The following is a 7,625-nucleotide window of genomic DNA, read 5'->3' on the forward strand; positions in this document are numbered from 1 at the left end:
ACGGATGTCACTGCACAGGGAGACTGAGGAAAGGGGGCTATAGCACAGGGGTGTTGAAGTAGGGAGCAGGGGAGGTTCATGCAATGGGGCTGGGGCTGCAATAGGAAGCACGGGTCATGCAATGGGGCCGGGCTGTTGCAGTGGGGAGCAGGGGTTCCAGTGGGCAAAGGGGAATCATGCACTGGGGCCAGGTTTTGCAGTGGGGCGAGGGGGAGTCATGCAATGGGGCCGGGGATTGCAGAAGGAGCTGGGCTTGCAGTGGGGCAAGAGTGGAAGTCATGCCATGGGGCCGGGGGCTGCAGTGGGGGAAGGGGAGTCATGCCATGGGGCGGGGGCTGCAGTGGGGGGAGGGGAGTCATGCCATGGGGCTGGGGCTTGCAATGGGGTGGGGGCTTGCAATGGGGCAGGGGGGAGTCATGCCATGGGGAGGGTTTACAATGGGGTGAGGGGGAGTCATCCCCATGGGCAGGAGGTTGCAATAGGGGGAAGAGGACTCATGCCATGGGGGAGGGGGTTGGAATGGGGGCAGGGGGAGTCATGCCATGGGATGGGAGGTTTCAATGGGGGGAGGGGGAGTCATGCCATGGGGCGGGAGGTTGCAATGGGGCGAGGAGGAGTCAGGCCACGGGGTGGGGGGTTGCAATGGGGCAAGGGGGAGTCATGCAGTGGAAAGCAGGGGGGGTTGCAGAGGAGCGAGGGGGAGTCATGCCTGGAGCCGGTGGTGGGGAAGGGGGAGTAATGCCATGGGGCGGGGGGTTGCAATAGGGTCAAGGGGAGTCATGCCATGGGGTGGGGGGTTGCAATGGTGTTAGCCAAATGGGCTCGTTTCCCCCCTGGAGCTGCCCAATTACCCCAAGGAGGCACGGGAGTCTAGAAGACGGCTTCAAGTTCTTTATTGATCAGTCAGCTGAGCGGGTGTCCCCCTCGACTCATGCCAGAGGGAGGAACACACCTTACAAGCACAACTGGGCTTCTTTTATACAGAGAGACAAACAACTTAGCGTGTCTAAATTCTGCTAACCTATGCATTGTTTAAATTCAGTTCTAGTAGTAATCAGGATACATTTGTTTAGCTTCCCGTCCTTCACATTCCTTTCCCAGGGTCCGTCCAACCCCCTCCCCTTTTCCATATATCTTCTATACATCCTGTATACGTGCAGCTTCATGCATGGGAAACGACAGTGAGAACTGAGATAAGCATGTTTACTGGGATAACAAGCAGAAGCCGAGATAAACATGTTTTTCGGTTTTTGGGCCTAACAAGATTCCCCCCTAAAAAGCATTTTGAGAGCCTTATGGCCCCCAATCCTCAGCCTTCACCGGCTGGTATAGGGCCATCATTTGTTGGTGTATAATTTGATTAGCCATTCGTCGGACTAATGCAACTACACAGGGAGCAAAGCAAGCTAGGGTTAATAGGGTTGTAATAAAAAGTACAAAGAGAAGAAGGCCTTCTTGGAGCCATCCCAGTTGCGGTAACCAGGACGTGAACCAGTCCATATTCCACCCACCCCATGTTTGGACCGGGACATGGGCTAGCTTCCTCATTTCTTTTGTTAGCTGTTTTACCACCTTTCCATTATCATCTATTTGTAAACAGCAATTAGATTAGTTTAATTTTGCACAGATTCCCCCTTCTTCTGCCAGCAAATAATCAAGAACTAGATGGTGCTGGTAGAGCACATTCCTCATCTGAGTGGACTGATCGGCCAAAAGATCAAGAGCTGCAGCCGTCTGATTAGTTATTATTTCTAAAATGGCTTGCAGCCTAATTATCCGATTCAAGTTGTAAATGGGCTCCCTTGCCCCTGAGATCCACTCATTAGGATACCATGTAGCTGGACCATAATGTTTTATAATTCTCTCAGGGGGCCACTCCTGAGCCCCCCATGTTTGGGAGCTTCCAGCGTTCAGGGTGGAATCCATGAACCACCTTTTTTTAATTAAATCATCATACACCTTAATTCCCAATTTATTTCCCTGCATCTGGGGTAATAAAAAGAACAAGGGTCTTATATATCCAACATAACATATCCCAGACCAATTTGGAGGCAATCTTCAGTAGGCATAGGACCCGCAGATCCAATAATGGCCCTTTAGAGCCCAGGTTCCATTAGCAAAGGGGCCATTCCAGGTTTCCTCATTCTCATCGTCCTTTAGATGGTCAAAATATAAAGGATTACCTGGCCCTAAAGGTCCCCCTACCATTCCATTAGCTGAACTGCAATAATCACATCTCCACGCCCCAGCTCCTGCTTTCCAGACACAATCGCAGCCTCATTTTGGCTGATTGGTGCTAGACCAGAATTGTTTAAAACCCCATACTCGAGTTCCATTCTTATTCTGCCATGCCCATTTGAAACCACTGTACCATGTGGTCCTTGCTAGTGGTATTGTCTACCTGGCAACTTGTGAATAGGGCGTCAAAGAACCCATCCTGTCCTACCGCCCTGCAACCTTCGGCCGTAGGGTAGTATTGTTTGGAGCATTTTACCCAACTATTATTGGTGAGCCTCACATGGGTCTGGTTCCATTGCCCCTGATATTTAGAGCAGTCATACAGATGACAATAAGGGTCCCAGCAATCAAACCCTGGGGATAGAGTCCAATCACACTTGCTTTCTCCCAAGTACACTCCCCGCCTTGTCCGATTAAGGCAGAGAATACCCATTCCAGAAGAATACAGTCGCCAGGGGCTACTATCCTCAGTCCAAACCCCCGTTCCATCGTGGATTATACTCAAATTGCTGAGCCACCATTTGGGCTGTACCGGCTGGGCTACCCAAGGCCATTCATTTAACTCCCCTGGGCCTCCGCACACCCAACAGTTACTGAGGTTAGTGGATTTTGCTATTGTCTCCCCCAGCTGTAAAAACCTATTTTCCCAACCATAATAGTGGTGGAAGCACATAAACAAAGATATTAACAATAATTTCATTATCTTTTTCTAAACAGTCCCTTTAGTCCGTCCAAGTACTGATACTCCCAGGTGGAGTCTTCACCTGTGCCACCCCGGGCGTCCGGAGCCGGGGCGGGCAGAGGGCTGGTGTCCTCTTCCGCTAGTTCAGTCTCCAGGTTAGGGTTCAGAAACCGCCTTACCCGCGTATAGTGTGTCCATTTGTCACTCCCAAGAACTTTGACTGCAGCTTGGCTGATGAGCGAGACAGTGTGCGGGCCGTCCCACCGTGGTGTAAGGGGGTCACGCTTCCACTTCTTGACGAGGACCTGATCACCGATCTGGAACGGGTACACGGGCTGGTCCAAGGAAAGGGCCTGAAAGGGCACCGCGTCGATGCAGCTGTAACAAAACAGACTGCAACCCAGAGACCTGTTTCCATAAGGAGTCCTTCCCCATTTCCCAGTTTACATCCTCCCGGAACCCCAGGATAATGGTGAAAGCTTAAGACCCTTACGTGGGGCCCTTCGAATGCGGGTAAGGGCGAGTGGTAACGCATCAAGCCACTTTAAACTAGACTCTGTGCATAGTTTAGTGAGGGTATCCTTGAGAGTTCTATTCATTCTTTCCACCTGTCCCGTGCTTTGCGGCCTCCAGGGTGTATGCAACTTCCATTGTATACCGAGTGCCTGGGATACCTGTTGCAAGACTTCAATACAGTCATGAGTGGGGCTGGTCTCATAGGAAACCCAAGGGTCAGGCAATAGGGTAGCTAGGTTGAGGGAACTAACTGTTCTAAAGGTTAAGTTAGGGGCTAGCAAGGGCCCTACCTCATATCTGGTATGTCGACTGGGATTTAGATGCTTTTCCCCAGCGCCTGTCCCCAGTATTTGAGGCATCCCGTGGGGAACCACAACCTCAGTGTCCCCCCCCCCCCCCAGGGTAAACTTTTCAGCCTCCTGTACAAGGAGAGCGGTTGCTGCAACGGCCCATAAACAGGCAGGCCACCCCTTGGCGACAGGGTCCAAGACCTTCGAATAGTATCCAATGGGTCGCCAGGTTGGCCCTGACCTTTGGCACAGGACTCCAGCTGCCACCCCTCCTCTTTCAGGAACGTATAGGGTGAATGGTTTCCGGGAGTCTGTGAGGGCTAAAGCGGGAGGCTGAACCAAGCCTTCTTTAAGCTCTCGAAATGCTTTTTCCATTTCCCTGGTCCATTTCTAGTGGAGTAGACCTTCTTTAGTCAAAGACTCATATAGTGGTCTGGCTTTTCCCCATAGTCAGGGATCCAGAGTCGACAGAAGCCAGTCAATCCCAGAAAAGCCCTTAATTCTCGGGGGTGCCGGGGTTAAGGGCTGTTAAGTATAACCTGGATTCTTTTTTTTTTTTTTTTTTTTTTTACCCAAACTGCGACTCCCTTGGCAGAGGTGGTATCCAAGGAAGGTGACCTGCTGCTTAACCAACTGAGCTTTTTCCTTTGATACTTTATATCCCTGTACCCCAAGGTGATTGAGGAGCTCTACAGTTTGCTCCTTGCAGACTGTCTCTGTTTCAGTACTCAAGAGCAGATCATCGCAGCACTGAACTATGTTACATGAAGGGTGTTTAGCCAGGAATGGGGTGAGGTCCCTTTTTAACTGGCTGCCAAAAATCTCGGGTGCACAGGTAAGTCCTTGTGGGACAACGGTCCAAAGTTATTGAGCTTTGTAGTGGGTATCTGGGTCCTCCCACTCAAAGGCAAACAGTCTCTGCTATTAACTTGTTAATTTGTCTTAGGTCCTGGACCAACCGATACTGCCCATTAGGCTTAGGCACCCCCATTATTGGAGTATTGTATGGGGACGTGTCTTCCTTTAACCACCCGCACTGCAAAAACTTTTGAATCAGGGGTTTTAACCCGATCCGAGTGGTTAGCTTAAGGGGGTATTGTCGAATTCGGACTGGGCTGCTTCCCTCCTTAAGGGAAATATGCACTGGTGTAGCATTCCTGGCTCGGGCCACGCCTCCTTCCTTTGCCCAGACCTTGGGATTTACACACACACACACACACACACACACACCCCAGCTGGCTTCCATCACTTCCCTTACATTCCAGGGAGTGATCTCTAGCATTTATGAGAGCCATCTGGTAATTAGAGGCTTGTTGCTTAGGGATTCTGACTTCCATTGTCCCGTTATCGAATGAGATCTCCACCTGTAATTTAGTGAGGATATCTCGTCCGAGCAGCGCTATGGGGCAGGAGGGACTGCAAACAAACTGATGGGAAATTTGACGGTCCCCTATTTTTACTAGGAGAGGCAAAGTTTTTTCCAAAGCTGTAGTTTGTCCCTCTATCCCCTGGACTATGGCACGTCCCCGAGCTCTATCTCGGGGAGCCTTATTAAGGGGGAGCAAACTAAGAGTGGCCCCAGTATCAATAAGGGCTTCAATTGGGCGGCCCTCCACTTTAATTTTTACTGTGGGATCCAGGCTGGCAGCTTGTGCTGTCAGGAGGGGCCGCTGGGTTCCCCGACCCCCCTATGGGGAAGACTCCTCCCCTGAACGTCCTGTACTGTTGTAGAGGATAGGAAGGGACGGGGTTTTATCTTTACGTTCCTTTCCCATGGCCTGTCACCGGGGGCATTCATTCTTCCAGTGCCCCTCTTTCCTACAGATAGCGCACTGATTTCGACCCAGGCAGGGGCCCCGCCCCTTCCCCGGTGGCCCTGGCCGTCCCTTAACTTTGTCCCCCCTTTCTTCATATCCTTTCCTTTGGGCCATGGCTAAAACGTGGGCCCCTTTCTTCCGAGAATGGGGGATTCTGTTACTTCCAATTATATAGATCACTAGTGGTAAAGGGAACATATACCATAGTGAGATTACCCTCAAGGGCAGAGGGAATCACAGCCCGCAGACAAAATTTCTTAACAGGGAAACAGGGTTTCCTAACAGGGGCACGGGCCATTAAGGTTTTAATAGTTTGTGATCTACATTTTTGCAACCATGGGGGATGATTGGCCACAAGGTCCTGCCAAATATCTATATAGGGATATTGGTCCCAATGCCCATCCCAGGTCACAATGCTATGTACTGCTTGTACAACCCCTGGTTTGAGCGTCCCTCCCTCGGGCCATTCCACCCCGAATGTCATCCATTCAAGAGTACAGAATTTTACAAGCTTGTCTTTACATAATACAATTCCATAATTAGCCTGGCGTCTAAACGCCTTCCAGTTATCCAGCATACATCCCAGGGGTGTCCAGGAGAAGGTGCTTTGTCCGGACCCCATTATGCTTTACCCAGAGTTTTCTGAGACAGAGGTATCAAGAGGGGGAAGAGGTATAGATCTAGTTCTAACTCAGATATTCGCTGAGTCACGAGGTTCGGCTGACCCCCCTTGCAATCAAGATATCCTGGTCACCGGGTTTCCCCTTGCAGGAGTCTTGGGGCGGCTGAAGTCAGCTTATGCCTCAGACCTGTCAGCAGCACTCATTCATCTTTCACACAGATCCTTTAATCAGTTACAATCTCGGTTTCCAACACACCATTAAGAGGAGAAACAAGATTACCCCTCCCAGAAACAAGAGTAATCCCTGAGGTTGCTCCAAGTCCCAATAATTGTTAAAAACGGCTCATGGACTTGTGGAGTTAGTTACGTTACTCATTGGCCGTTATTTGCTTACCCTTTAACCAAAAACACAACAACAAGACATTTACAAAGCTACAATAATGTTAACATACCTTCCCGTATACAGGCTGCCTAGGGGATTTCCACTGTCCAACCCACACCTCGGGGGCGTTATTCCTCAAACCCAGGAGGTAAACGCACTTACCGCCCGAAGTGGCCGCGTCCGGCAGTCAGACTTCCCCTCCTTCTGAAGCCGTCTTGCTTCCGTGTCCTTCAGAGTTCTCTTCAGAGAGGACGCAGCCGCCCCGGCCGATTGTGACTATCCGAGGCCCGAGCAAAGCAACAGCTCGAGGTGGCCACTCCTCGGAATCGCCCTCGGCCGTCGGTCAGTGCCCTCTACAGGGAGAGAAGTCCCTTCGTGGTCGCCATTTGTTAGCCAAATGGGCTCGTTTCCCCCCTGGAGCTGCCCAATTACCCCAAGGAGGCACGGGAGTCTAGAAGACGGCTTCAAGTTCTTTATTGATCAGTCAGCTGAGCGGGTGTCCCCCTCGACTCATGCCAGAGGGAGGAACACACCTTACAAGCACAACTGGGCTTCTTTTATACAGAGAGACAAACAACTTAGCGTGTCTAAATTCTGCTAACCTATGCATTGTTTAAATTCAGTTCTAGTAGTAATCAGGATACATTTGTTTAGCTTCCCGTCCTTCACATTCCTTTCCCAGGGTCCGTCCAACCCCCTCCCCTTTTCCATATATCTTCTATACATCCTGTATACGTGCAGCTTCATGCATGGGAAACGACAGTGAGAACTGAGATAAGCATGTTTACTGGGATAACAAGCAGAAGCCGAGATAAACATGTTTTTCGGTTTTTGGGCCTAACAATGGGAAGCAGATGGGTTGCAGAGGAGCGAGGGGGAGTCATGCCATGGGGCGGGGGTTGCAATGGGGGTGCGGGAGTCATGCCATGGGGCGGGGGGTTGCAATGGGGGCAGGGGGAGTTATGCCATGGGGCGGGGGGTTGCAATGGGGCGAGGGGGAGTCATGCCATGGGGTGGGGGGTTGCAATGGGGCGAGGGGGAGTCATGCCATGGGGCCGGGGGGTTGCAGTGGTTACCA

General features: G+C 51.1%; 1 long non-coding RNA gene across 2 annotated transcripts; it reads right to left on the reverse strand.

Moving 5' to 3' along the window:
• Positions 1-876: 876 nt before the first annotated feature.
• On the reverse strand, positions 877-7,395 carry LOC135975230 (uncharacterized). Of its 2 annotated transcripts, none has more exons than XR_010592162.1 (2): positions 6,710-7,395; positions 877-3,273 (listed from the first exon to the last, which is right to left on the reverse strand). It is a non-coding gene; the product is annotated as an uncharacterized LOC135975230 (long non-coding RNA). The 2 variants fall into 2 exon arrangements; XR_010592161.1 differs by having other exon boundaries at positions 877-3,298.
• Between the last annotated feature and the right edge of the window lie 230 nt (positions 7,396-7,625).

This window comes from Chrysemys picta, chromosome 13 (genome assembly GCF_011386835.1).
Source record: "Chrysemys picta bellii isolate R12L10 chromosome 13, ASM1138683v2, whole genome shotgun sequence".
NCBI classification, from domain to species: domain Eukaryota; kingdom Metazoa; phylum Chordata; order Testudines; family Emydidae; genus Chrysemys; species Chrysemys picta.